This window comes from Aotus nancymaae, unplaced genomic scaffold, assembly GCF_030222135.1.
Source record: "Aotus nancymaae isolate 86718 unplaced genomic scaffold, 86718_ANA_hifiasm-v0.15.2.pri h1tg000038l, whole genome shotgun sequence".
Lineage (NCBI taxonomy): Eukaryota > Metazoa > Chordata > Mammalia > Primates > Aotidae > Aotus > Aotus nancymaae.
The window spans coordinates 1,195,618-1,220,833 of record NW_026988452.1 but is presented as its reverse complement, the minus strand read 5'-3'; the positions used below and the strand labels follow the sequence as shown (position 1 = coordinate 1,220,833).

The 25,216-nt window shown below is 48.5% G+C and overlaps 1 long non-coding RNA gene across 2 annotated transcripts in view; it reads right to left on the bottom strand.

Annotated features, from left to right (window-relative positions):
- LOC105722550 (uncharacterized) overlaps positions 1–24,981 on the bottom strand; it is a 32,539-nt gene extending 7,558 nt beyond the window's left edge. The window contains exons 1-6 of one of the 2 annotated variants that reach the window (XR_001108602.2): positions 24,672–24,981; positions 24,311–24,526; positions 23,677–23,785; positions 22,750–22,837; positions 22,441–22,568; positions 20,218–20,276 (exon numbers count right to left, since the gene is read on the bottom strand). This is a non-coding gene — a long non-coding RNA (uncharacterized LOC105722550). Of the gene's footprint in view, positions 1–20,217; positions 20,277–22,440; positions 22,569–22,749; positions 22,838–23,676; positions 23,786–24,310 lie in introns of both variants that reach the window. The other variant, XR_001108601.2, reaches the window with a different exon arrangement.
- Between the last annotated feature and the right edge of the window lie 235 nt (positions 24,982–25,216).

Below are 25,216 nucleotides of genomic sequence, written 5' to 3'. Positions count from 1 at the left end.
GCATCTATTAAACACTTACTGCATGCTGGACCCTGGGCTGAGTCTTTCAAGTATCATCTTATGTAATCCTCACAGTAACCTTCTCAGCCTCAGTTCATAGGTAAGTAAATTGAGCTCAGGGAGATTATGTGACTTCTCTAAGGTCACAAGCTCTAAGAAACCAGCTGCATTACTTCAGAGGTTACTGTCCCACCACCCTGCTGCCTTGCCTGAGTCATGCTTTATATATGCTATTTTGCAAAGAAAATTGCCTCTTTTAGATAACTGAAAATGTTTCTCCTTTTGTGTTGCATTTTTATTCTTAAAATACTTTCCAAATGCAAATTTAAGCTAAAATATTAACATATGCATGTTTAAACTATGTACCCTGAGATTCTTTTATGTTCACAAGATTGGATCATTGTGAGGAGGAAGAAGAAGAGGAGGAAGAGGAAGAAGGAGAGAGGGGAGGGAGAGAGGAGGAGGAAGAAGGAGAGGGGAGGGAGAGGGAGGAGGAGGAAGAAGGAGTAGGGAGGGATAGGGAGGAGGAGGAAGAAGGAGAGAGGGGAGGGAGAGAGGAGGAGGAAGAAGGAGAGGGGAGGGAGATGGAGGAGGAGGAAGAAGGAGAGAGGGGAGGGAGAGAGGAGGAGGAAGAAGGAGAGGGGAGGGAGAGGGAGGAGGAGGAAGAAGGAGTAGGGAGGGAGATGGAGGAGGAGGAAGAAGGAGGGAGGAGGGAGAGGGAGGAGGAGGAAGAAGGAGAGAGGGGAGGGAGAGAGGAGGAGGAAGAAGGAGAGGGGAGGGAGAGGGAGGAGGAGGAAGAAGGAGTAGGGAGGGAGAGGGAGGAGGAGGAAGAAGGAGAGAGGGGAGGGAGAGAGGAGGAGGAAGAAGGAGAGGGGAGGGAGAGGGAGGAGGAGGAAGAAGGAGTAGGGAGGGAGAGGGAGGAGGAGGAAGAAGGAGGGAGGAGGGAGAGGGAGGAGGAGGAAGAAGGAGAGAGAGGAGGGAGAGGGAGGAGAGGGAAGAAGGAGAGCGAGGAGGGAGAGGGAGGAGGATGAAGAAGGAGAGGGAGGAGGGGGAGGGAGGAGAGGGAAGAAGGAGAGGGGAAGGAGAGGGAGGAGGAAGAAGAAGGAGAGGGGAGGGAGAGGGAGGAGCAGGAAGAAGGAGGGGGAGGGAGAGGGAGGAGGAAGAAGAAGGAGAGAGAGGAAGGAGAGGGAGGAGGAGGAAGAAGGAGAGGGAGGAAGGAGAGGGAGGAGGAGGAAGAAGGAGAGAGGGGAGGGAGGAGGAGGAAGAAGGAGGAGGGAGGGAGAGGGAGGGGGAGTAAGAAGGAGAGGGGAGGGAGAGGGAGGAGGAGGAAGAAGGAGTGGGGAGGGAGAAGGAGGAGGAGGAAGAAGGAGGGAGGAGGGAGAGGGAGGAGGAGGAAGACGGAGGGGGAGGAAGAGGGAGGAGGAGGAAGAAGGAGGGGGAGGGAGAGGGAGGAGGAGGAAGAAGGAGGGGGAGGAAGGAGAGGGAGGAGGTGGAAGAAGGAGAGAGGGGAGGGAGAGGGAGGAGGAGGAAGAAGGAGGGGGAGGGAGAGGGAGGAGGAGGAAGAAGGAGGGGGAGGAAGGAGAGGGAGGAGGAGGAAGAAGGGGAGAGGGAGGAGGAGGAAGAAGGAGGAGGGAGGGAGAGGGAGGAGGAGGAAGAAGGAGGGGGAGGAAGGAGAGGGAGGAGGAGGAAGAAGGAGAGGGAGGAGGGAAAGGGAGGAGGAGGAAGAAGGAGGAGGGAGGGAGAGGGAGGGAGAGGAAGAAGGAGGGGGGAGGGAGAGGGAGGAGGAGGAAGAAGGAGGGGGGAGGGAGAAGGAGGAGGAAGAAGAAGGAGAGGGAGGAGAGGGAAGAAGGAGAGGGAGGTGAGGGAAGAAGGAGAGGGGAGGGAGAGGGAGGAGGAAGAAGAAGGAGAGAGGGGAGGGAGAGGGAGGAGGAGGAAGAAGGAGTGGGGAGGGAGGAGGAGGAGGAAGAAGGAGGGAGGAGGGAGAGGGAGGAGGAGGAAGAAGGAGAGGGGAGGGAGAGGGAGCAGGAGGAAGAAGGAGGAAGGAGAGAGAGGGAGGAGGAGGAAGAAGGAGGGGGGAGGGAGAGGGAGGAGAGGGAAGAAGGAGAGGGGAGGGAGAGGGAGGAGGAGGAAGGAGTAGGGAGGGAGAGGGAGGAGGAGGAAGAAGGAGAGGGGAGGGAGAGGGAGGAGAGGGGAGGGAGAGGGAGGAGGAAGAAGAAGGAGAGAGGGGAGGGAGAGGGAGGAGAAGGAAGAAGGAGGGAGGAGGGAGAGGGAGGAGGAGGAAGAAGGAGAGAGGGGAGGGAGAGGGAGGAGAGGGAAGAAGGAGAGGGGAGGGAGAGAGAGGAGAGGGGAGGGAGAGGGAGGAGGAAGAAGAAGGAGAGAGGGGAGGGAGAGGGAGGAGAAGGAAGAAGGAGGGAGGAGGGAGAGGGAGGAGGAGGAAGAAGGAGAGAGGGGAGGGAGAGGGAGGAGAGGGAAGAAGGAGAGGGGAGGGAGAGAGAGGAGAGGGGAGGGAGAGGGAGGAGGAAGAAGAAGGAGGGAGGAGGGAGAGGGAGGAGGAGGAAAAAGGAGGGGGAGGGAGAGGGAGGAGAGGGAAGAAGGAGAGGGAGGAGGGAGAGAGAGGAAGAGGAGGAGGAGGAGAGGAAGAAGGAGAAAGAAGGTGCACATGAGTGGCACTCCAAATTGGGAGTTATGGATTTTATCATTTGGGGGAAATTTTTGTTCCATCTGGGATCAAAATATAACCCGTGCATTAGCCTTTTCCATTGCAAATAATAGGAAACCCAACATGAACTAACCATATATATAGATATAGATATACACATATATATACACACACACACATATATATACACACATACATATATACACACACACATACATATATACACATATATACACACACATATACACATATATACACACATACTATATATACACACACATACATATATACATATATACACACACATACATATATACATATATACACACACATACATATATATACACACATACATATATACATATGTATACACACACATACATGTATACACACATACATATACACACATACATATATACACACATACATATATACACATATATATACACACATGCATATATATAAAAACCCAGCATGAACTAACCATATATATATACACACACATATACATATATATACACACACATATACATACATATATATACACACATATACATACATATATATACACACAAACATATACATATACACACACACGCATATATATACATATATACACACACATACGTATATATACACATACATATATATACATATATACGTACACATATATATACATATATACACACACATATACATATATACACACACACATACATATATATACATATATATACACACACATGCATATATATAAAAACCCAGCATGAACTAACCATATATATACACACACACATATATACACATACACATACATATATATACATATATATACACATATATACACACATATATATACACTCACACATATATACACACACATACACACACATACATATATACATATATACACATACATATATATATACACACACACATATACATATATATACACACACATGCATATATATATAAACCCAACATGAACTAACCATATATACACACACACACACACACACACATGCATATATATATGTATAAACCCAGTTCAAAAGAGATTTAACATGGCTGGATCCAAGAACTCAAAGTTTTGAGCAACCTGCTCTCCTTTTCTCTCTGTTTTCCCTCATGCTAGCTTTATTCTCATGCAGGTTTTTCCTGTGTCAGGGCAAGCTTGAAACCAGAGGACCCAGGACGGCACACCTTCTGTAGGCCAGCCCAGGTCTCATGCCCACACCCTGCCTGCTGCATGTGATCAGCACCACGCCTTGCTTTAATTGGCCAAGTCTTTATCAAATGATGTCTACCGCAACTAACAAGCAATAATTCCTTAACTTGCTTGATTTGTTAACAAGTAAAAACCGCAGCCTTGAAAATCTCCAGTATAACTTAATGGATTCCTTCCAACCAGAGTGACACGTTGAAGAATGTGATTTATACTTCCAATTGAGAAGTGAAATTGAGAAGTCATTCTGTGAGGCGCACAGTGGTGGGTCTGTCTCCTGTCCTCTCGCTTCCTCACCTGACACAGCAGAGTGCCACCCACCTTTCTTTAAGCCCCCAGATTGCCACCTGACCTGAAGGGGGCTGACTATGGTTATTATGGGGAGAGAGTGAAGGATTTCTGGAAACGCACTGATGGCAAGACCAATGCCCAGGCTCTCTGTCGAATGAAGGGCCATATCCCTAGAGATACGTTTACAAAGTATCACACGCCTACAGTTTCTTTGGGTCCTTACAACAGTGGACCTAGAGAAAGGCACAACAGATGCTCTTAGATCCATTTGACAGGGGAGGAAAGTTGGCACAAGCAGGTCCACAGAGCCGAAGTTGGGGAGCCAGGCCTAGAACCCACAGCCCCAGCCCTGCACCTGCAATCGTTGGGTCCCGTCCTGCTGATGGGCCCACACCCTTTGTGTCCCCTCGCTGCCACCACACACACATACGCCCCCAGGCCCTGCTGCCCTAGGCTACAGACCAGCAGGTGCAGGTGCAGAATTACCCAAGGCTGGGATTATCTGGGGCAGGGGACCTCCCTGCGACCCTGCACGTCCAGCCACACAAGCAGTGGCCTTCATTCATACTCCTACCCGCTTCGTGGAGAGACACAGATAAGACGGAGTGATTAGGCTGCACGTGCTGATTCCGGCTCTAAGGATAAGAAGTGATGCAGGTCTAACCAATCAGCGACAGAGATGGGATAAGACCCCAGCCAGGGGCAGGCCAGGGCCTTGGAGGCTGGAACCATTTGTAAAGGGAGCTGTCTCTTCCTTTCAGGGCTAAGTGTAAGGACCTGTGAGCCTGGAGCTGTGGTCACTTTTTCCATCACGGAGAAAGGGCCTCCCAGGATGTGAGGCCAATGGAAAGAAGAACAGCAAGAGATGGAGGGAAAAGACTGACGCCTGATGACGTGATGCTGAACCTTGCGACCCCACAAACTGAAGCCAGAAAACTCCTTGTGCTTGCCAGTGTTTGGGATGATAAATTCCTGTTTTGTGTGGAAGCAGGTTTGAATGAGTTTTCTGTCACTCACAACCCAAGACCCCCGGATAACAGTGTCGTCCCCTCCCTAGCCTGTATCATCTCCAAAGGGAGAGCTGTGCTTCCCATGGAGAAATCTGGAGGACACCCTCTGACCCGGACGCCAGGCCACGGGACAGCCTGGCCTTACATGTCTGTGAGGTCACGCAGGGGCACACAACATCACCTTGGGGCATTCTTACCAGAAACGTTTCAGCCGAGTAGTCACGAAGGCACGAACTGCAGAACTGAAAGATCAGCTGGACGTTCTAGAGACTCACTGTCCACAGGACTCAGGGTCACGAAGAACGGAGGCGGTAGGGATGATACTTCACTAGGGGAAGCCAGAGTTTCATAGTAGCCAAAGACCGTTCATGAACCTTGACGGAATTATGGATTTAACTTTTGAAAACAGCTATCAAGGCCATCTGGGGAACCCCTGAGGGCATCTGAGTGTGGAGTGTGCGTTGCGTGGTGCAGCTGAAATAAAATCGATATCCTTGGGTTGATAATGGTGTTGAGGTTAGGAAGGCAAATTGTCCTCATTTTTGGGAGAGCCGACTAAAGCGCTTAAGGGTAAAATTTTGTCTGCAAACAACTGTTTCAGGTGCTTTGGCCGAAAAGAAGTGTCTGTATATATTGAAAAGACGAAATGCCTGGAACGGGAGTGCCAAGATGTTCCGCCAGTAAACTTGGCCGAGGGCAGAGAGGCCCTCGTCTCACCACCCTTTTAACACGAAAGATGCCTGAGTTTTTTGGAGGTTAAATAAAAGAACTGCGGCTCTAAAGTCCGGGCTGTGCGACCCGAGCACGTGATCTGTCTTCTCCAGCTTCAACTCTTCCACTGCAAAATGCGGGTAACAATGGAATCTACCTCAGAAGCTTGCTGGGGAAATTAATTGAGACAAATATATGTAAAATGCCTAACACAGTGCCTGACACATATTACATGTTTAATACATCGTGTTTTAAAAATAAGGAGGAGGAGGGAGGAGGGGGAAAGGGGAACGGTAGAAGAAGGAGAAAAAGGAGAGGGAGGAGGAGAAGGAGATAGAAACGGGGAAGACGGAGAGGGAGGAAAGGGGGAACAGAATTTGCATCCCCTTCTCCTCTACAAACAGTAGCATTTGGCCACCTCAATTCATGGGACACGATTTGATTATGAAAAGGACAAAAAGGAAAGGAGGCTGCTGCCGGGAAAGGTGGGCCGGTTTCTTCCAGACAGGACAATCAAGGTCGGGGGAAGGGTTTGTCTCAGAGCTCTCGGGGTGATGACGTCATAAAGGCCAAATGTTTAACGAAGCCTTAAACAAAAGCTGCTTGGTGACCACCACGCTGACCTCCTAACTCCAAGCTTTCCTGGGAAATACCAGAGGGCAGACCGTCAGCTACAGAACCACCGGCTGCTCAGCTTCCGCTCCCCACGCCTGACATCCCAGAGAAAGACTGTCCTAAGACCACCAGCAAAGCTCAGGGGCCCCCTCCTCCTGTAAGCAGAGAGCACCTGAATGTACATTAAGTCTGCCATTAGCTCCAGAACGTGGAAGCGCATACACGAGGAGGACCCCCAGCTGTTCCAGCACAGCTTGGTTTTTGTTTTCAAAAGGATCTTTTGTCAGCTGTAATTCGACAGTGAGATAGAGTCGGCCGGTTCAAGTCCCAAGTTTCTTACAGAAGTCAGGAGCCCTGAACTGGGGCCCTGCTCAGCCACCGTTGACTTGGGGCTGTGCAGGCAGCCCTGAACCCTTGAGTGTCGCTTGCTGTCATGGGGCTGGGGCCCTCCCCCAACAGATGGGTCTGCATCTGTGCTGTGGACATCATCAGATGCTGAAGTCTATAATTACATTTGTATCTGCATCGATAACTATACGGTGTCTGCAAAGAAACGCCTGGAGACAAGAAAAGATGCTGGCCGTCCAACCCTACAGACGCTCAGAAACACCTGAGGTAGAAGGTCCCCTTTAAAACAATCTCGTTTACATGTTTCAAAATCATTTCTCGCTGTGGAGCCACTGATAAAAAAGCTACCTCACATGGAATCGTTCATGACGAGCTCATCCTCCTTGCTTCCTTTCCAAGTGGCCCAGAGAGGCCACATCGGGGCTTGAGGATGCGGCATCCCATCCAGCTCATCGTTCACACATGAGCAAGGCAGTCACAGGACCAGGACCAGAACCCAAGGCTTCTGGGTCCCAAAGACAGAGGGCTGGAAATAAATTTTGTTCATGCAGCCAAAGCCATTCCTCCCTAAAAGAACCCCAAAATTGTGTAAGAACAGAGACAGAGACTCCTAATCACAAAGAAAGCAGGACCTGCCCCGGGCCTGTGGGTGGATAGATGACCCGGGTCTGGCCGGTAGGCTGGAAGGAGAATGAGCTGGGGAGGGGAGCGCCAGGCAGCGGTTTCCTGTTTGGTAAGAGAGAGACAAGAAAGAAGAAGGCTCCTGTTCCAGGCAACCCCACTTCCTCTTGGAACTCGGCGGCCTGAGGCATGTTGCTTAGAACTGCTGCTACCATTTTTGACATAAGGAGTGTCAGGATGGCATTGATACCAACTCAGAGCCTGGCATCTCTGAGCCCCTGAGCCAATGTCAGCAGCTGCCCACCTCCAGACCCTTTCTTATGCAAGGTAAGCAAAGCTCTGTTGTGTCAATCCCCTCTGGTCACTATGGTTCCTTGCTGCTGAAAGCATTGCTGACTGACTCCAAGGATTTGTGTAAACCTGAAACATGTTTATTTTCTAATCTAAGCATTTTTAGCTGTGGTGTTGCTTGCTTAGTTTAAAACATTCCAGTGGCATCAGAAAGAAAACAGCCCTGCTTCTGTGTACTCATTGGGTGCTTGTCAGAGGCAAAGCCTGTTTGCAGCCTTGAGAAAGACCAGCTAAAGGAGGGAAGCGGAGGTTTATGAACACTCTCTTTGTCACCCATGTCACGACAAAGCCACCTGCAGCAGCCCATAGCGCACTGAAATGGAGAAAGACGTCAGGCCATGCCAAGAGAAGCACTGTCAGGCAGCAGGCAGGGACCCTCGCCACCTGGAGGTCCCAGCCATGAGGGGCTTATGAACCCATGTCACAAAAAGGATGAGAAAAGCCAGCAGGAGCTACCTCACCCCACAGAGACCTCCACGAGGAAGGAAGGTGAAAGGCACTAAGGAGTCAGGGTCAGGAAAAGAAGGGGCCTGGTCCCGGACCTATGTGGCTGTGGCAGGGTGACCAACTGCCCCAGTCTACCAGGGACTCAGGGGTTCCCAGGATGTGCACCTTAAAAATGAGAATGTCTTGATTGTGGAGCCTCTAAAAGGAGTTACGTGAATACATGAGATGCACCTGAGAGAGAGCGCCCCCCCCCACCACCGCTCCCACCACTGCCATGGGGAAAATAAGCAGCTGAGCAAGCCTGGCCTTCAGTCACTCATGGGGTCTAAGCAAACAGAAGGCAATGAATAAATGAATGAATGACTCCAACTGGGTAATTACTTATTTGTATATGACACTTCTGTTTATAATATGATTATCTTCCAGTGACCAAAGTATAAATTCTATCAAGTGACCAACCCTGGGTTGTCCACCACCTCCCACTGCAAGGCCCCATGGGGCAAAGGAAGCACATTTGAAACCATGAATCAAAAAAGAAAGAAAAACACCCATCTTCTACCAGTACCTTTCTCTCCAGCGCCAAAGAAGACGCGCCCGTAGGACGTACCACGGAGAAGCCATGGGGCTTTGAGACAGCAAAATCCATCCTGCTGGCCAGGCCCTGGGCCCTGGTTTACAGCAGCCATTTCACTGTATGCTCCTGACAGTCCTGAGAAGTAGATGCCTGTGCCACCCCTCATTTTACAGAGGAAGACCCAAGGTCACACAGCTAGTAAATAGGGGCTCCTTCAGAGGGCATCCTTTTAAACACACGCTCTGCTGCTTTTATGCTCCAGAGACAGAGATCTGGCTGGGTCCTGATGCTGCTTCCTAATTGCTGTGTGACCTGGGACAAGAAACTCTCCAAACCTCAGTGTCCCCATATGCAAAGTGGGGCTGAAAGGTGGGGCTGAGCTCATCAGGTTGTATGGAAAGTCTGATCCACCACAAGCTCTCCATGAACACCAAGGACAAGGAAGAAGAGCACCCAGGGGTGCAGCGCAGAGGGGGCGTGAGCGGGCCGCACTGCCAGGCTGAGCAGGAGCTTCAGGCGAAGGCTGAAGGCTGAGCAGATCAGCCCAGCAGTTCTCAACCCTGAGTGTCCATCAGAGTCACCTGGGGAGTCACGCCCTGAACCAGCTAGATCTGAATGAACATCTGCGAGTGGGACCCAGACATCAGTATTTCCACAACCCCCAGATAACTCCAGTGTGCAGCCAGGGTGGAAAGCCGTCGGCCTAGCCCTTTGCTAGAGGACATGCCAACTTGGAGGAGCACTGGCATCACCTGGGAGCTCGTTAGAAATGTAGAATCCCAGGCCCCATCCCAGATTTACTGAATCGGAATCTGCATTTAACAAGATCCCTGGGTGATTGGCACACACACTAAAGTCTCAACTTCCCTGGGCTAGCCTTTCAGTCATACAGATAAGGAAAATAAGCAAAATGCCAGGCAGGCTTTGAACCTGATTAAAATCCAAAGTGCAGGTTTGGAGGGGAAATACGGGTTGGTTATTTACAATGATCGCTCATGGATAACCTCATCTCCTGGCGAACGCAAAGGGCAATGGGGGTAGGTCTCCATGCGTTTAAACATCAATGAATGAATCTGTGATTGCAGACATTCAGGAAGTCGGGGATTCTGCCGGCCGCCCAGTGTTTGCTGATCCGCCACCGCATCGGCCAGGAGACGACATTATCTGGGGTCAACAGTGCACAAGCTGGGCCCTGGCCTGGGATTAGCAGAAAAATATCAGCCTGTGTGAGGCTTTGGAATTAACACAAGGAAATAATTCCCAAAGGGCCTCTGCTCATCCTGAATGAGCAGATCTCCATCCCTGGGCAAACAGGGCCACTGAGGCAGGCTCTGAGGAGAGCAGGTGGCAGCCGGCTCCCCAGCGAGGGCATGAGTTTGCCTCTGTGGATACAGCGAAAGCCTAAATAACACTGGAAGAGGCATGCCACACTTTATGGACTCTTAGAGCAGCAGTTATCAAACTGGGGTGCCGAATAGGGTTAGGGGAGGGCTTGTGAAAACATGGATTTCTGGGTCCCACCCCCAGAGTTTCTGACTTCACAAATCTGTCCCAGAGCCAACCACTGCAGCCGGGGGTGGGGGCTGTGCTGATCGGCCAGCCTTAGGTCGCAAGCTCCGACCTTGACAAGGCCTGTTATGTTCCTTAGATATTGTTTCATCCGAAGAGTTGGCCACCTGCGTCACACTACGGCCCAGCCATAAGGGCTTTCCTGGGAGAAAACGGAAATTTCTAGAACCTGAAGAAATAACATAAACAAAATTCTTATCAGTATTTTCTATCTCTGATAATCCCCGTGGGTCCATCCTTATTTGATGGAAGTCAGCTAAAGAGCAAATGCTGCATCTTCCATGGAAAGAATTGCAATAGGTGGTTCAAATATGAAGTCTGTTTTAAAAAGCAATCCAGCCCGGTTCATTATCCACCACCATCTCAGAATAGCTAACTCTTTTGGGTCATGGATGCTTGTGACAATCTAATCAATGCATGGTTCTGCTCCCTGGAAAACGGATATTAACACAAACTTGTACCTGCAATTTCAGGGAACCCACAGACCCCTGGATCCCTGAACCCATCTCAGAATTTCCTAGGTAAGGCTGAATTGGCCGGTTCTGTTCTCAGCTTTCATTCACCCTCCTGATAGCCCCGCCCTTTTTCCCATCAGGGTCTGCTCACTGGACCCAAGGTTGGAGCATGTGATCTAGGGCTGGGCCAATCAGTGCAGCCCATTTCCCTGGCTGCAGCCATTGGCTCAGGGACAAGCACATGACCCTTGGTCCATTCAGGACCTATAAGCCTCAATGAAAATTAAACTAAGGCCTTTACCTTTTATTAATATCAACCAAGAAGTTGCAAAATCTAGAAGCTGGCAGTTGCCATCTTGGGACCACAGAGGGGAGTCTTTGTGAAAACGGATTCAGCACAAAGTAAGCAGGGGCCGGAAATGAAGAGAGAAAGCAGGTCCTGAACACAGCTTTTGAGCCCTACAGTCCAGCCAGTTCTATCCCTGGACAATTTAGCAAATGGAACCTGTGAGCCCAAACCAGCCTTGTAACAGAAACCACCCTGATAGATAGTTTTAATGCATTCATTTGCTGGATGTTTTGATAGTTCTTCATGCGACTGCCAATTAAACACGTGGTGTTGCTATAAAAATGTTCTTTATGACCTGAAATTAGCCTTCCACTTTCAGCAAATCCCTTCATTCCTATAGTTAATCCCCAAACTGCATTATAAATAAGTCCCTTTCAATACAAGCTTCCTTCACTCACATGTGCCAATTACATTTATTATGCACCACAGGATTGCAAGTCATGACGCGATTGTATCACACTGCAATAAGTGACTCATATAAATCTGATTAAAGTAGCCTAGCTGGAGGTTTAACTCTCAGAAATTACTTAACAATGCAAGTATTCTGAAATCAAACAATTCAATGTTATAACTGTGATTAAAAATGCAATTTTAATTAAGAGTATTCTTAGGCCTCAGAGATACATATGTCATTTTTTCAGACTACAGATTATTGATTTCTGGGAAGCCAGAGAAGGAAGAAGCTTCTGCCAGCCAGATTCCAGGATTTGGGGGACTCCCTCCAGCCCCAAGAAAAGGGCTGTGCCACACAGTGGCGTGTGGTCTCTGCAGCAAGGCAGACATGAAATCAAATCCAGGCTCCTCCACTTATTAACTCATGCCACCTCCAGGTCTTCATTTCCCCATTTAGAAAAAAAAGGGTGCTAGCCTGGCCAATATGGTGAGGCTGAGGTGGGAGAACTGCTTGAACCCAGGAGGTGAAGGTTGCAGCGAGCCAAGATTGTGCCACTGCACTCCAGCCTGGGCGACAGAGTTAGACCCTGTCTCAAAAAAAAAAAAAAAAAAGAAAAAAAGAAAAGAAAAATGGGCTCACTAGCACCTCTCCTACAAGGTATTAAGGGAATTTGAGAGCCCCACCCTCCATCCTCCCGCCAAGGTCAGGCTCAGCTCTTTGACATTCACAAACACAACTCCCAAAGTCCTGCGGAATCGAATTCTTGCTTTGAATGTTAGCACAGGAAAAGACAAGAACATGCATCATGCTTACCCTGTACACGCTGTTACTCAGGTAACTAAAGAGTTGAGGGGAATTTCCCTTTATAGAAGAATGTTTGCAAATAAATGAAGAAGCAATGATGGAATGAGAACATCACCAGTTTGCAACTTCTAATGAACAAGTGGATTTGGGCACTGAGCATCAGTGGCTGCTCACATCCCCAAAACAGTGCTGGACAGCGTGTGCCTCTGACGGAAGCACGCCCGTGAGTGGTCCTGCCGAGAAACACTGAGCCAGAATCTGGTCAAGCCTCTATCAAACCACCAATTTTCAAAAGCAATGCAGGGGGCAGAGGAACTTGTTTTATTTCACCACAGAGATGCAACCAACAATATCCAGACCATGGCAGATTCTATAGGTGAACAGCCTAGTTTCTTCAACATATGAATTTTTTTAAAAAAGAGAGAGAAAAAGAGATTGAGTGGCACGGCTTTCAATAGCGAAGACTCGGAACCAACCCAAGTGTCCATCAGTGATAGATAAAGAAGATGTGGCACATATATACCATGGAATACTATGCAGCCAGAAAAAGTATGAGTTCATGTCCTTTGCAGGGACATGGATGAAGCTGGAAACCATCATTCTCAGCAAACTGACACAAGAACAGAAAACCACACACCGCATGTTCTCAGTCATAAGTGGGTGTTGAACAATGAGAACACATGGACACGGGGAGGGGAACATCACACAGTGGGGTCTGTTGTGGGGTGGGGGGCTAAGGAAGTGATTGCAGGGGGTGGGGAGGTTGGGGAGGGACAGCATTAGGAGAAATACCTAATGTAGGTGAAGGGGGGATGGAGGCAGGAAACCACCATGGCACGTGTATACCTGTGTAACAATCCTGCACAATCTGCACATGCGCCCCAGAACTTAAAGTATAATAAAAAAATAAAAAAGAGAGAGATTGAAAGGGAACATTTAAAATCTAATTTTAAATTTTAATCAGTTGATATAAAAGTAATGTATCAACTGATTAAAATTTATGGACCTTATTTGGCTCTTAATTGAAATGAACCAACTATAAAATAAATTTGAGGTAATCTGAGAAATATGAATACTGACTGTATATAATAAGGGATTATTAAATTTAAATGAAGTAATGGCTGGTGAGTTTCGATGGCTCATGCCTGTCACTCCAGCACTTTGGGAGGCTGAGGCAGGAGGATGATTTAAGGTCAGGAGTTTGAGACCAACCTGGCCAACATGGTGAAACCCCGTCTCTACTAAAAATACAAAAATTACCTGGACGTGGTGGTGCACGCCTGTAATACCAGATATTCAGAAGGCTGAGATGAGAGAATCACCTGAATCCAGGAGGTGGAGGTTGCAGTGAGCGGAGTGGTGCCCTTGCCCTCCAGCTTGAGTGACAGAGTAAGACTTCGTCTCAATAAATAAATAAATAAATTGCAGCGATGGTATTGTGCTTACGTTTCTAAAGAGAAATATTTATCCTTTTAGATACACACTGAAATGTTTATGAATAAAATTAAACACTTTCCGGGATTTGCTGCAGAATACTCTGGGAGGGCACTGGGGGGCGCATTGAGATGAGCTATCACTGAACATGGTCAGTGTGTAATACATGTGGGTAGACAGTTTTGTTCTCCAAATTTTGTATGTGTTTGAAATACTACCTACTTAAAAGTTGAAAAACCTCCCAAGCACTGGTGAGTAAAGTAGGTTCTACTGAAGATTTGGGAACAGGATCAGGAGCCGGGTTAGAAAGCCAAATGTATTCAAGTGCTCCCACTGGACATCCTGACCCTCCCCGCACAGTACAGGGCACCCACTCCCTCAGCTTCCTGTCCCACTCAGCAAAACCAGAGTTCTCCATGGAGCCCAACCGCAGCCCACTAGAGCGCCTCAGGCTTGCCCTCTGTGGCTGGCCACAGTGGATGTTCAATAAGTATCCACTCTTCTTCCAGACAGCAAAACCCATCTAGGTTTCATGACTCAGCCATGAGCACATGGGTTGAGGCTGCTTAGACTCTAAAAGAAATGAGAGTGGAATTACCAGGAGTGTGAAACAACACAGCTCTTCTGGGTCTAGTCCTATGGCTGCAGAATCATTTGGGAGCTTCTTACAAACAAATATTCCAGTGCATGAGCTCAAGTGCGCGTACACACACACACACACACACCAGTGCATGAGCTCAAGTGTGCACACACACACACCAGTGCATGAGCTCAAGTGTGCACACACACACACACCAGTGCATGAGCTCAAGTGCGCATACACACACACACACCAGTGCATGAGCTCAAGTGTGCGTACACACACACATACACACGCCATGCATGAGCTCAAGTGCGCGTACACACACACACACATACACACACCATGCATGAGCTCAAGTGCGCGTACACACACACCAGTGCATGAGCTCAAGTGCGCGTACACACACACACACCAGTGCATGAGCTCAAGTGCGCGTACACACACACACACACCAGTGCATGAGCTCAAGTGCGCGTACACACACACACATACACACACCATGCATGAGCTCAAGTGCGCGTACACATACACACACATACACACACCATGCATGAGCTCAAGTGCGCGTACACACACACCAGTGCATGAGCTCAAGTGCGCGTACACACACACACACACCATGCATGAGCTCAAGTGCACATACACACACAGCAGTGCATGAGCTCAAGTGCGCATACACACACACACACACACACACCACCCTAATGACATAGTATTGCTGAGGGAGGGCAGGATTACCCGTATTGTCTCAAATTCCCTCCAGGTTCAGCCAGCCTAGTCTGAGCCCAGGGCTTGGAAACTATTGGGAGAGCCTACAAAATGCAGCAATATACATGGGGAGAGAGAGAAGAAGAGAAATGACCAATTATCTATCACTCAGAATCTACAAGGCATAGATCCAAATCAGGGCCCAGAAAATGAATTCATGGAATGATCGATTTCCCCCAAACTGTGGAGCAAAGTATTTACATGGGATCTAGGACACACAGTGGTGCCCATCTGCCTGCCAGCCTGTGGGGAACAGGAGCAAGAGAGGAAATGTCTGCTCCCTGCCATCTGCCCATCAGTGCTGCCCACAGTGCCCCCTGCTCCAGTCCCTTCTACACTCCTCCCTACAGAATGGTCTGATCTTCCTGACCCTGTCCTCCAGCTCCCACCGAGCTCCAGACCACAAACATCACCTGGAGAATGCAGAGTGCTGTAGCCACGTGGCTTCTTCCTGTCTTCAGATTGAGGTGGGTGAGGAGCAGGGGCAGGGTTCACTTCTCCACTCCTCCTCTCTTGTGAAGACCTCCCCCTCCACTGGGCTCCCCGGCTCCCACTTCTGTGTGGCATCAGCCTGGAGGTATTGCAATTAATTGTGAGCTTTTAGGGGCCCAGACGGTGGCTCAGCCTTCTCTGTGGCCCCCAGCAGGCACACAAGGATTGCCATGTTGAATACATGAGTGGATGCTTGCTGAACACATGGGGCGGAATTGAATGTCTCATTCACAGCCCTTGCTGAGCAGCCCTGCACTATACACTGTGTGGCTTCCCCTGGAGAAGGGAAAGGACTTCCAGCTTGAGCAGCAGGAAGTCTTGCTGTTTTGCTAACAGAGAGGTCCTGGAGAGATAAGACATATTCACAAACTTTTCTTCCAAAAATCCGTGGCAGCCTCAAAGAGAACACTAGAGCACAGGGATGTTGGCATTTCTTCTGCTGTGGGCAAGTGTGATTGCCCGGGATTCAATGGCTCTTACAGATGAGTAAGAATGTAGGAAAGTGAAAATAACGGCCATGTGGAGACAGAAACAAGCATCCAGCCCCAAGGGAAAGAATGAAGCCGAGGAAAGCTTGTTTAACAAGACAGACATCAAAGCTAGTGGGGGAGGTGGGGGCAGGCAGAAATCACAGTAACTCTGGGTTTTCTCAAGAAACCGATGTAGCAATTAAAACAAGTAGGAATGGGCTGAAATAAAAGCCTTGACAGCCAGAACTAAAGTAGAAATAGGGTGGAGGATGGGGAGAGGAAAAAGGAAAAGGATCCATCTGAGACACAAAAGATAAAGTAAAATGTATTTGGCCCCAGAGAAGAGCACAACAGACATTTTCCAGTCGGTTGGGAGGATTCTGAATTTGACAAGATGGGGGGCAAAGAGGGGGTGGTTTTTCAGGCTTTCTCCACCATCTCAAAGGGCTGCAGGGCAGTCGCCCAGGAGGATTCTGAGCAGAGCCCGCCGACCGTAGACCAAGCAGGGCAAGGTGTTCCCAGCAGATCCCGCTGTTCTCCTGGGCTGGCTCCAGCAGAGGCTGCTCTCACCCCGCCCCTCCACAGAGCATCCCTTCACCTCACTGTGTCTGAGTCCCTTCTGTCCTCTGAAATCTAGAATCTTGCCATTCCTTTTCCAGCCTCTGTTCACTCTCCTCCATAACGGATCATAGGATGAAAGAACGTAAGGCTTTCTGGGGGGAGGGAGCCTTAAAATTCACCTTTAGTTAGACACAAATCCCCTGGGGACTCTTGCTAAGACGCAGATGCTAAGTCACAGGTCTGAAGAGGGACCTAAGCATCTGCATTTTTCTCAGGCTCCGCAGACCAGGCTTAGAGAGCAAGACCCCTCGACCCAGCTGGCCACGACAGTCAGCCAAATTAAACGAAATTGAAGATTCAGCACTTCAGCCACAGCAGCCACGCTTCAGGCGTCCAGTGGCCACCACGTGGGACAGAACAGAATATCGTCATCATCACAGAAGGCGCTACTGAGCAGCACAGACAGACCCACGGCCCCTCTCCCACATTTACATGTTGAATCCTAACTCCCAATGTGATGATATGAAAAGGTGGGGCTTTGGGAGGTGATTCGCTCATGAGGGTGGAGGCTCCATGAACGGAATTAGTGCCCTTATGGAAAAAGCCTTCGAGGACGCTCTGCCCTCTTTTCACCAAGTGAGGACACAATGAGAAGCTGCCCGTCTGCAACTGGGAAGAGTCACCGCGGAACCGACCACGCGGCCCCCCCGATCTCGGACTTGCAACGCCCAGAACCGTGAGGAACACATTTCTGTTACTTATTAGCCACTCCGTCTATGGTACTTTGTTACCGCAGCCCAAATGAATGAAGACCCCCTCAGGAGGACGTCCTTCCTTTGCATTGCTGGGTAGGGATCCCCACAGTTTCTGTCTGAGGGACCTGGGAGTTTCTGCTTCCACAATGTTACCGCCTGGTTCAGCTTTCTGACCTGCTTATTTTCTGTCTTTTCTGCTCACAACCAGTCAGCCCCGTTTTGAAGATGTAAAAGGGTCGAAGATGCAACACATTATTTAATTTTAAGTAGCCACTAGCATCAGATGAACATCTTGTGTCTCAGAGACATGAACCCTGGCAAAAGGGCTCATGCACAGCCTAAGGCGGTCGTGTTCCCAGCCTCCTCATCCCTCTCCTGTTTGATTCAGGGCTCTAGGAAAACCAAGAAATAAGGAGTTCTTGTCTTGTCCTCTCTAGCCTTCCACTGGAGAAAACATAAAAACACCCCCAGCCTGCACATGACACTTGGTAGTTTATAGACAAATAGAGATTCGCCTGCAGGCTGTTCGTTAGGAGGTGCTCTTGGGATCCACTCTGGTGGAGGGGAGGGGACGGAAGCAGGGAAACTGGGCTGCAGTGCATTCTCAGAGGAGACCTCAGCCAACCCCACAGGCAGCTCTGGAGCTGAGACAGACATGGGGAAGGAGCAGGAGGATGAGGGGCTTCCCTCTTTCTAAAAGGTGCAGAGATCACCAGCCTTGTTATGTCAGAATAACAGCTCATATGGTTCTTGTTCTGGAACTTACAGAATTCACATGTTGGAGGCATGAATCACAGCTCACAAATGTAGGTGGCAAGAAATGTAACTTTCTTCATCATTTTATGGCTCATTATAATTTTTATAAGTCCTGTGGTAGATGCTGGAATGTGCTTCCAGATCTCTCTTTAAGAATAAAGAAACTTTATCCCTGACTGCTGGGAGTGCTACTGGCGTCAGCCCTCAGCTGTCAGCCCCTTTCTGGGGATTGGTTGAGCTGAAGGGAGCTTCCTCACTTAAGGTCATGCTCCCTTTCCCTGTGGCTGCAACCAAGTCCTGAGCAAGGAAGGGGTGTTGTCGTCCTCCAGTTCAGGACGACTCTGAAGGTCCACCCCGGCTCCGGAGCTGCCTGTGGGGTTGACTGAGGTCTCTGTTGAGAATGCACTGCAGCTCAGCTTTTCCCTCTGCTCGGTCCAGCTTCTGTCTCCTTCCCACCACAGGAGTTAATCCCAAGAGCACATCCGAAAGAACATCCTGCAGGCTAATCTCTATCTCAGAATCTGCTGCCCAGGGAACCCAACGTTCTGCTCTCCTGGGCTCTGCCAATTTCCCAGGCCCTTCATAAATCCGAGGCATCAAAGTGAGGCTGTGCCGGTGGCGGTGAGGGGAGTAATGATGCAGTTTCTTGCTGTCATCCACCTGCAAGGGCTTGGCTGAGACGCCAGCCTCCCATCTGATGCTCTCAGCCAGGCTTTTGAGACCAAGTCTTCATGTGTGTCTTCCATGGTCCTGGACGTATGGGAGCAACTCCTCTGTTCCCACACCATGCTGAGGCTCAAAGGACTCCTCTGTCTAAACCCCATTTTTCTGTGCACATCGCACAGCCATCGCTTCTCAAAGTCTATTTCCCCATGAACAACCCCAGAAGTGGCACCCATCTGCTCTTATACCTTACAAGCTGATTCAGGAAGTCCTGTGTTCTTCCTCCTCACCAGGGCTTGGTCTAGGGAAGGGGGAAGGGAAGAGAGCTTCTACCCCTTGTGGTAGATTATCACGGCGACAATCCTTTTTATAAACACATTTTATTGTGATACTTGAGCTATACAACATGATGTTATTAGATACATAGGTAGTGTAATGGTTGTTATACTGGGAGAAATTAACATGTGCATCATCTCACACACCCATTCTCCCCTGTGGCAAGAGCAGCTATTACCTACGTGTTTTTTACATTCCTCCTCTCAAGAGGTATGATTTATGTCTCCTCCTCTTGAATGCATGTGGACTTTGTGACTGCTGTGAACAGTAAAGCACAGCAAAAGTAATACCGTAACTGTGACCTTGTATCTACTGCCAGACCCAGGCCTTAAGAATCCAGCAGTTTCCTGACTCCTGAAACAGTTTTTGTGGAAGCACTGAGCCACACATAAGAAGCCAACCACCCTGAGTTCCCCACTACTGGGGAAGCCACGTGTAGGGGACACCAGTCATGAGTCCCTAGCTGAGCCTTCCAGCCACACTGCTATGTGAGAGAGAAGCCACCCTGGATGAGCCATCCTCCAGCTGAATACTGCTGATGAGCCTCAGTTTATGCCACATGGAACAGAAGAATCACCCAACTGAGCCCTGCCTGAATTCCCAGCCCACAAAACTGTGAAACAATACTGCTGAGTAGCCCCAGTTAATGCCACATGGAACAGAAGAATCACCCAACTGAGCCCTGCCTGAATTCCCAGCCCACAAAACTGTGAAACACAACAAAATGGTGGTTGTTTCCAGCGGCTGCCACCCTTTCTCAGGGACATCACTGGCTCTTTTCTTCCTCTCCTCTCTATTCATACCCCACTCAGTGAATCTTTTCAGGTTGAAGGGCAAGGCTGGACAGAGCAGGAAAATGAAAACTTTACTTTTATTCATCCTGTAGCCTTTCAAATTACTCAGCCCCGAGTTCTTCCCACTCCCTGACAAAGGTGTGGCTTGTGGAAATCAAAAGCCAGGAGTCCATCTTACTTACCTTTTGTTCTGTCTTCCCTTCCCTGAGGCAAGGAATGATGTAGGGTCTTTCTGGCCAAGCTGGGTATGAGAATCAGAGATCAAGAAAGGAAATACAGAGGGAACCTGAGATAACTTTTAACTGTCATACTGCCACCCACAGAATTTTGCTAACTTTAGAGATCAGACCCAAACCACTTACATTAGAGACAAACCAGGACATGGAAAAATGAGGTAATCGGCACAACATTCAGGGCTGAGAGGCAGGGCTTAAACTTTAGGCTCAGGGACTCTGACTTTCAGCCCTATGCTCATTTGGTAAGTCTTCCAAAAATGCAAGTGTCCGGGCATACTTACTTGATGCTGAATTATTATTCTTAAAAATAGAATTCACTCTCATACCCTGCCAGTGGAAGTATAAACTGGCACAATGACTTTAGTCTGACCCTCCACTGCCTTAAGTATCTTAGGCAGACATGTAAGAGAAATGAGTGCATGTCCAAAAAAGTATGAAAATATTCATAACAAACTTATTCACAATAGCCAAAAACCATAAACAACCCAAATGTCCATCAACAGGAGAACGGTTAAACAGACTGTGGTATTTTTATACTGTGGAATACTATACAGCAATAAAAAAGGCCAAACTACTGAGTATGCAAAAAGATAGGTGAGTCTCACAAGCGTGCTGAGCAAAAGAATAAACACACAAAATAACACGTATTGAATAATTCCATTTGTAGGGAGCTCAAGAACAGGAAAAAGTAATCTATGGGGATAGAAGTCAGAATGGTGGTTACGTCTGGACTAGGAGGATTGCCTGGAAAGGGGCACGAGGAAGCATTCTCACACGATGGAAATGTTCTGTGTCTTGGTGTGTGCACGTGTGAGAATTCATCAAGCTTCAGATTTATAAATTTTACTGTACGTGACTTATACCTCAATTTTAAAAACACAAACTACTGTGTTTGTGTGTGTGTGTGTGTGTATATATATGTTTATATATTGTATACATATATATGCACATATATATACATTGTCCAAGACAAACTCAAGAAATTGTTATTTTGCCTACTTTTCTTTTACTGTCTAATAAAATTCATTTGTTTGTTCGTTTTAAGAGATGAGGTCTTGCTATGTGGCTCAGGCTGGACTCAAACTCCTGGGTTCCTGAGCAGCTGGACTACAGGTGCACCCAGCATGACAAAGTTTTCTTTTTTGTTTTCCTCAGAATAATCTCCTTTTCTTCTCTCTACATTGTTATTTTATTAATATCATTCTATAATTTGCAAAAACTCATTTTAAGCTTTTTGTGTTTTCTAAGTGGCAGACACGCCAGAGATTGCCTATTTCTACTCTCAAAACAGCAGGGAGTGAGCCTGTTCTGCCTGGGCACACTGCACAGCCCTCCGCTCTCTGAGGCCGCGCTGCCTCCTCGGGATCCGGCAGTGGTGAGAACCATCCTCTCTGCTCTCAACCCTCCACGCTGATTCAGACCTGCATGCCATCACACACCCTGTTCCCTCTGCCTGAAAGAGCCTGTCTTCTTCCTTCATTTGTCTAATTTCTGCACATCTTCCAAACCCAGCTGTCTTTCCTTTTACTCTTCACCTGCTTTCATGGCCTCTGTGATGGTGTTCTCCCCTTGAGCTCTGTTTCTACCTCTGTGAATTTCTCCAGCTCAGAGATATGTCGGCATGGATTTCACCTCCTCTTTCTACACACCACCCAGCAAACAGTGGGGGCTCATTTCATTAGGAGAGGATGCCAGAATGGATAGATAAATCCTTAGATTCAGTTGCAACACTGCTGTTTTACAGGATTTTCATAAATTTAAAAAAAAAATCCGACATTGCAAAAATTAATCTGGAGACTGAGAAAATCAAAGATTCATAAAAAATAAAAGTGCTATGAATGCAACTCTGTAAACGGGAAGCCTCTCCTTTCTGTGAAAACTAATCACCACCAATGGGCCAATGGCAAATAGTGAGTAATGAAGGATGCTGGAATTATTTATAAAGATTTGGCTCCTGTGGCTTTGATAAATTTATCACGAAATGCCCTTCAGAACCTCAGCCTCAGCAGGAGCTCGTGGCTTCTGCGATCATAACTTGAGATGCATTCAAGGTTCTGCCTGGAGCTGGTTTTCAGAAACATCAAATGCTTGAATTTTATTTTACTGTTTGGACAACAAAAGTCATAAAATCTTCCAAAAAGTGAAGGACTATTTGGAAAAATATCTTACCAGAGTCTGCAAATCTTTGAAGCTTTCGTGCTAAATCCTCTTATTTTTCCTCCCTTCGACTGCTCAGCGGCTGGGAGGGCACAGGGAGATGTGCCGCTGTGAAATTAAACCCGGGTTTCCAACCTAGGCTGAATCAGATGGGTATTCGTGATTCTTATGGATACACAGATAAAATCCCCGGCTAATAAATTCAGTTCACCCAGGAATTCTGACCCCAGAGACCCCTCCAAACCACCTGCCCCTCACCACGCCGCTACCTCCAGCCCCTGGGGCTTTCCTTAAATGTGTAAGGTATTTTCAGTAACTAACCTGACGGAGAAGGAAGTCAGGGGAGGCGGTCCCCACGTGAGAAGCTCTGGGCCCCTCCAGGCAGCTCTGGATGGGCAAACATGTTAACCTGGAAATCAACACCTTCCCATAAATTCACGGAAAATGTTATCTTGCTAGCTTATGAATCTCTTCTACTCTGAAAAGGGGACCTCAGCTCTGTGAACCATGAAGCCCCTAATATCCAGACCATAGGAAAAGAGGAAGGCCTGAGCAGTTGCATGATCGCACTGCCTGTTCAGTAGGGTGTTAAAACAGACCTCCTCAGGCCTCGGTTTCAGAGGATGCTTCGCCATCGTGACCCTTAGGTGGCCAAGTCGGTGTGACCCACAGCCTCTCCTACACAGACCTACTAAGGAAGCGTCAACCCTCAGCTAGATCCGGACGTAGAACTGGAGTGGAGTGGGGAATGAGGCAGGACTCGAGGGGAAGCCTTGGGAGAAAGCTGTGCTGAAGCCTCGGAGCCTGGATGGGGTGTACCTCCCCTGCTTCCAGTCTGCAGAGAGTGGGCCTCCGTGGGGGCAGGCGGAGAGCTGCTTCAGGTTCTGAGGTGGGAGGCACCATGGTCTAGAGCCTCACTCTCACCCGGGATTCAGGGGCATGTTCGTGTCCCCTGTGACCAGACGTGGGCCACGCTCAGTTCTGCTCATGAGACAGCTAGGAGAGTAAGGGTCATAAAAAGTGGTCACCAGGGCCAGACCAGGATTGTGGGGCACACTGACAGTACCCTACTGCTGCAGGTACACACAGGTCTGCACCATTATCCTGCCTTCAGCCACTTAACCCTGGTGGGGGTCTCCAGCAACAGCTTGCAAGTCGGGGAGAGGTGGGGAGGGAAGAAGCGGAAATCACCCCTCCTTGAGGAAGATGGCTGCCAACTATAGGCCTGAGTATGGAGAGCATTCTTACCTTCGAGTGATAGAGTGATCGTGTCACTTTAGTCTGTATTTTTGGTGCTTTGACTTCTTGGGGTCTTGCTGACCTTGAAGAGACTGTCCCTCCCAAGGATAGCCAATTCCTAGATAGTTTAAAAAAAAAAAAAGCCCAAGTGAGGTGGCTCACACCTGTAATCTCAGCACTTTAGGAGGCAGAGATGGGTAGATCACTTGAGGCCAGAAGTTCAAGACCAGCCTGGCCAACACGGCAAAACCCCATCTCTACTAAAAATACAAAAATTAACTGGGTGTGGTGGCACATGACTGTAATCCCAGCTACTCGGGAGGCTGAGGCAGGAGAATAGCTTGAGCCTGGGAGGCAGAGGTCGCAGTGAACCAAGATCATACCACCGGCACTCCAACCTGGGCAACAGAGCGAGAGCAAGGCTCCATCTCCAAAAAGAAAAAAAGATTCCACTCACCTTTGAGTATGTATTTTACATGCAAACCGATCAATCCACAACCCATTTCCCTAGCCAGCTCCTTTATGGGGCTTTATACTGTAGGCCACTAATGCCCCAAGGTCCAGGTAGCAGGACACCAGGGGTGACCCCTGTCCCCAGGACCCCCTGAAATTGCTCAAACCAGTCAACCCTAGACCTGCTTACCTGGCTTCATCCGTTCCCTCCAGCAGAAACTGCAGTAAAGCCTCTTGCCTACACTCTTCTCTGCTTGCTCTGCCTCCCAGCTCACCTTGGTGCTCCCCGTGTGGCCCTGCGTGGCAGTGGGACACTCCCTCCTCCTGGGAACTGTGAGTAACCAACTCTCTTCTCAGTGACAGTCATGGGATCTGTTGGCCTTACCCTACCCCAATAATAATAAACCTGCATTTTAAAACAAGACGAAGTGTTGATTAATACCCTCAATTGGATGCATTCTCATTACTAATTCAAAATGACCATAAGACATAGACTGCGTGGGAAACAAATCATTCATGTTTCTGTCCAGGAGCTGGGGAAATTTTCTCACCTGAGAAAAACTTAAAGGGACCATCTGAGAGCAGAAACATTCTGTTCTGGAATGTTATTCAGCAATACGGCGGAGGAAGTCACTGAGACGTGCTGCACGGATGAGCCTTGAAAACGCGCTGAGAGAAAAGAGCCCGTCATAAAAGACTAAACATTAGATGTTTCCATCTGTAGAAAATGTCCAGACTATACCAGCCTGGGCAACATGGCAAAATTTCATCGCTACAAAAAAATGCAAAAATTAGCCAAGTGTGGTGGAATACACCTGTAGTCCCAGCTACTCAGGAGGCTGAGGTGGGAAGATTGCTTGAGCTGGGGAGGTAGAGGTTGCAATGGGCAGAGAAAGCGCCACTGTATTCCAGCCACCTGGATGATAGAGCAAGAGCCTGTCTTAAAAAAAAAAAAAAAAAACTGGCCTGTAATCCTAGCACTTTGGGAGGCCAAGGCAGGTGAATCACTTGAGGTCAGGAGTTCGAGATCAGCCTGGCCAACATGGTGAAACCCCGTCTCTAAGAAAAATACAAAAATTAGCCAGGTGTGGTGATG